The following is a 5,861-nucleotide window of genomic DNA, read 5'->3' as shown; positions in this document are numbered from 1 at the left end:
ATACTGTACGCAAGAAAATGCACGACTTTTGACGGGTTGCTTAACTGGTTTTCTCCTTGTGTGGGGTGCTGTGTTTGTTGCTCCTAGGTTTTGTGGTGTATTTTAAATGGCGGATATTTTTATAGAAGGTGTTTGTTATTATACCAATTGATAAAATTAATTTTACGCTTTTTGAATTACAATTTGATTAGGATCGTTCTTGATGGGCTACGTTTCTAAGAATGTTCTGCTTTTGGTAGAAATTTCCTATAAGGTTGTTATAGAACACTTTTTTATTTTATCTTAGGGTGATTTATTATGCATGGTCAAGAAATTTTCATTTAGCTAAAATTACTTTCTGGTTGTTTATGCATAGTGCGTTAGTCATTTAGAGCGACAGGGTGATTGAGACGTTAAAATAATAACACTACATGAACTAATACTAATAGTGATAATAATTATTATTACTCTCACATCTAGGCTAACACCCAATTAGGCACTACCTTAAGCCCCAGTCATCTAGCGAGTTTTAATGCCAGTAATTCAGGTGGCCGAATTATACTAGAGGGGATTTTACAGCCATCACAGAAGCGAGGCCCTGATTATATAACTAAATGTTAATGTATTTCAGATTAAAGCGTCGAAATAAACAGTTTAATTCCGTTTTTGAAGAAGTGATCGGTGATGCGTGGATTTGCTTGTATCTGGCGTTGCGTGTCTCTTGAGATTTGCTATTAAGTGTCATTTACAGGGTCATAATCGAAATGTACATAACGCAAGGCCATCAAAGGTCTGCAGCGCTTACAGTTAGAAAAAAGGCGGATTATTTTTCTGACAGACCATACTCTTTAGCTATGAGCGTCGTTGATAACAATGAAAGTTTGATCCTCGTATCTTAGATCCAAAATACATAAATCTTTTGAAACGGTTTGAATGGGTGTGAAAGCGAGTTTTTAAAGATGGTGTTGTTCTTTTAAATTTACTTAAACAACCATGAACAGAACCTTGCATAAAGCTTCACGTTAAAACTTTAGTAACGGAAATTCTTTTATCTTTGTAACGTATTACAAAGTTACACCATTCGTGAAATAAGCATGGAAATGCTTTAACAATATATCCCGCAGATCGGAACCCGTTCACTGGATTTTGCTTACGTAGTGGCCAATTTAACTGGTTTAGAATCAGATCTTGTTGATTTACATGTTTAGACATTGGTTTAGTCGTTTTCCGTTATTTTGTCTTCGTGTAATGACTATTCAGAAATTTCGCCTTCTTCAAGTTACGAAGACATATTTCTTAAATTGTTACATGTATCAAGTGGCTGAGATTTTTTTACGTCGCACACGAAAGTCTCAATAACCATTAACTCCAGCACTTCGAACCAAATGAGATGATTTCGTTTTATCGTTGTTATTAATTGTAAAATTATCTTGTTCATTGATTTTATTATTTAAGTGTCATTAAATGATGTTCATATTAAAAGCTATGTAATGAAAGTATCTTAAAAAATAACGTTTTTAGAGACTATCAGAGTCATCGCTCGAAAGAAAAACCAGTGGCGTAGCGTACACGGGGTTTGCCAGACAGGTTTCCCTGGGCCCCGACCTTTTGGGGGCCGCATCGCGATCGCGAACAAGAAGAGGTGGCCCGCGTGGGAATCACTGCAGGTGGAAAAAAACATACGATAAAAATAATTATTTCAACTATTCCATTATTTCCTCTAAAATAAAAGCTTATAATTAAAAAATAAATAGCTTCAACGGCCTATGAGTTTCAAAGCAGTAGGTTTAGCCATTGAGTTGAGAATATTAATCTAGAGATCCAATCAAATCTGCCCCCCGCGAAACAAGTTTTGAAAATTACGAATGTGTCGTCTGCCCTTTAATGACGAGAAAACTTTATCATTCGACTTGGGGCGCTATGTGGTGATCTTAAATCTTTTTGCCGGCAAACGCGATAGACGGGTAGAATGATAAAGTTTTATGGTCATTTTAGAGCAGACGGCAGTCACGGCCCATTCGTATTTTTCAAAACTTACTTCGTGAAATACCGAAATCCGAAGTCCGGATTGGACCTCTACATTAATTAGACGTCGAATTTCCTACACTCCTCGTCAAAAAAAAACATTTCTACGAGGTTAATTGCGCCCGAGGCCAGGAGGAGTGGCGTACAGTCAGTGGCGGCGCCAGGGGTAGGCTACGAGGCTACAGCCTACTTTTATTTTGCTTGTAGGGGCCCCAAATCTAAATGAAGGGGCCCCGAACAGCCCCCTAAATTGATTTGCGAAACTAGAAATATCAAAATCCGAATTAAAAGCCTGCTGTTTTTAAGTTGCGAACAGTGAACAGTGATTACTAATATTTTTTCGATCGCAGCCTTGATTCGTTGTAGTTGCTAAACTAGCTACTTCAAAAAGTGTTGCATCGTTAGACAGATGTGGTTTTCCGACTCTCAATTAACAAAATAAAGATAAAATAAAGCGTGGCAACTGGCAAGTGTTTTTGCAACAATTGTAAGTGAAAATGGATAATGCTGTTGGAACAAGGAGGATAGGAAGGGAGGCGAAGTAGGAGGGACGAACGCACCAGTATCCTTGTAAGAAGTTTAACGCGCGCTCGGCGGGAAAATGGCGGCAAGATTGCGGCCGCTACGCTACGTGTTGCCGCCATTTTTCTGAAATTTTGCCGCCGAGCGCGAGAATAACTTCTTACAAGGATGCTGGCGCGGTCATCCCTCCTACTTCGCCTCCCTTCCTATCCTCCTTGGTTGGAGGATGTTGCCCATAGGGACAAGGCAGTTGGGGGAGGTAGAACGTCACTACGCTCTATCTCACACTCCTGAAAATCCACCCACTGGGGGAAAAGCGCGCGAAATTAGCTATAACGGTACGATGTCCTGACGTTTCCCTCCCTCAAAATGGCGTCAAGTGCCTTGTCCCTATATGTGCATTGTTATGCTCATCGACTAAAAAAAATACTTCCGAATACATTTAAACCGTCATGTACATTTCTTTTGTAAATTAGTAAAAATAAACCGGTTTTGTCACAGTTTTGTTTAGTTAGTGTATGTAAGGGGGGGCCCAAATTAAAGAATAAAGTAGCCTACCCATAGTAATATCCCGGCGCCGCCACCGGGCGTACTCGTGTAATCCCAAGCTTCTGTTACGCAGAGTTTGTGGATAGCCGTTAGAGAACGACCACCGATCCCCCAATAGGTGATCGGAATACTTCCGCCACGGGTGTCCCACTTCTATCCCCAAGTATCCCCCCGTTGACGTGGCCTTTACACATATCTCACCCCTGATTAATCGCATAGCAATTATCGGACTGTATCGTCTCATCTGCTAAAATTAAAAATAAATTGTGCCAGAGAGCTCAAGATGCTCTGAATCTTAAATGACAATAAGGTTTTTTTAAATCATTTCTAAGTATTAGCTTATTTAGCCTGAATTCAATAATTTTCCCAGGTACTGTTCTGTTACTAAACTTTTAATTTTATACTTTAATATTTATGTTATTTCAGTATATTTGAAAGTCTAAATTTATAAATTATTCTATACATTTAATTTTTATGAGTAGTGACCCATTCAAAGCTGGATATTATTGCAGTAGGAAGCTATAACAAACAATGCGATATTCTGCTTTTCTTGCACAAGTAGTTTTCAAAAATTGTTTCTTATTGCACTTCAGACTTAAGTCATTGTTTTTATGTTTTATAAGATATCTTAAAACTTAAAGTAAAGTGGGTACTCGAATTTAATAAGTGTACAATTAATAGTTCGTAGCTAGAACAGCTACCTTAATTAAATTAGGTATATGTGACTGTGTTATTGTGTTTACGTTTCTAGGTCTACCTGAAATTCATAGGTTTGACCTTGAAATTTTTTCTAAAGATTTAGGTAAAGCAGGGTACATGATAATGTAAAATGTGTCTGAAATAAACTCTCTTTTTCAGATGAAGTCAGGGGTAAGAATTTATTTTTGAAAACTACAATTTATATCTTTAGTGCGGCAACATATATAATTATTTAAGGAATATGCAAGTGATTTGGCATGGTCTTTGCGTCGTAATTTTATGAATTAGTTGTCACAATTTTAAACAAATTACCTAAATCTGAACCGTTTAGAATTTAGTAATAGTCTGAACTTGTTTAAGTTGACCTCTACGGGTGCATTTTAAAAACACGTAGGTTGGGGGCCCTTTTTTCAAGTTCAACCCTGGGCCCCACGTTAATCCGCTACGCCACTGAGTAAAACAAATATTTATTTCAATGAAAGTTATTCAAGATTTCGTAGAGAGATAAGGTTATTTAGATTATCGCCATTGACTTTTTTTTGTGTGATATTTAACCATCAACAAATAAATTTGTGTTGAAAATCAAAATGCGGTTTTGTTGACGACATTTATCTGTTGAGTGATCATCGAGAAATCGCTTTACGTTGAAAGTTCCTTGAAACGGACCGTACGGAAGCTAAGCTTCAACTATGAAGAAGGGTGGTGGCAAGCTCTTCTCTTAACGAGAGCCAACAGATCCCTTGACTAACTGTTACTATATAATTTTTAATAAATAGGGTATTTAAGAAAAAAGATTAGCTTTCGACCAAATTCCTCTTGAGATATTTTAGTCTCCTGTTGGAATCTCTGCCTGAAATTTTGATTATTGATATTATTTAAGTATACTTATTAAGTTTATGTACAAATAAATAAAAAACAAATTTAATTAAATCATTCAAATTATATTAAAATATCGCGGGGATTTTGTGTACTTAAATGTCCGTGACATTTTTTTCACTCTGTGAACTCGCGTTTTTATTTTATTTTTACTTGAAGTACCAATAATAACCTAAAACAATAACTTGAAGGAAAAGTCCGACAACAACACTAGATTTCGTACTCATATTTTTCCTAGAAAACAAATTTTATTTAATTATAATAGTGAGCAAAAAATAATAGAATGTTTTGAGCAAGTGGGGTGCATTTAGAAAAGGCTGTAAAGGAAAATGGAGGTAGACGGTTAAAACGATGTATTTTAAAAACTCGTCAATGATTTTAGCTCAAAATTTAGATTTTATGGTCTTAAATTAAATGTGTATTCGAAAAAATCTCTTAAGCCATGATGCCATATGAGGTTCACATGAAATGAGTCAGTCATGAAATTATTTTAAGTAACTTCTCTACAATTCATCATTTAAAATGTTTAAAGTTTCGGGCAGCCAGTTTAACTTCAATTATACAAACCTTTTTTTGCCTACTAGAATCACCATCAATTTTGATTAAAATTTCCCTTTTCAAAAATATTCTTTAGGAACTTTATAGAATAATAGAAGTTAAAAAAGTGTATTTCATTTTCTTCAGGTATTGATATAACAAAGTATAAATAACGCGTATAATATGGCATTTGCCTTTTAATCGGTTTCAAAAAAAATTGCGAAAAAATCTTCATTCATTTAATGAACCATTTTTTCCTCTAAAATATATATTATTTTTATTATATTTGCTTAATGCTTCGTCTTCTTTTAGAAATAAATAAAAATTACTTACTTTTAAAGTGAAATAAGGCGGTGTGTCTTTTAGAATTTTTAATTGAAGTGTTGGCGCTGTGATCACATCAGCAATGCTGTCGAAATACTTTACTTCATCTGGTAGCGTCAGTTTGGAATGCATCTCTCCGCAGAAGAATATTGTTATAAAATACAATGGGATAAACCAAAAACTCCAGAAAAACTTTTGTACGCCCCTATTTTTTATATTATAACCTGAAATAGAAATAATATTCCGGTTATTTGTAAATTACGTAGTGTCCAAGTAGTAGATAGGTTTTTAATTTATAGAGTAAAGACGGATATGATTGAATGGGAATATGTGACCTAATGGTTTAACTA

This window comes from Leiobunum rupestre, chromosome 2, assembly GCF_980474605.1.
Source record: "Leiobunum rupestre chromosome 2, qqLeiRupe1.1.hap1, whole genome shotgun sequence".
NCBI classification, from domain to species: Eukaryota; Metazoa; Arthropoda; class Arachnida; order Opiliones; family Sclerosomatidae; genus Leiobunum; species Leiobunum rupestre.
Note: the sequence above shows the minus strand (reverse complement) of the source record.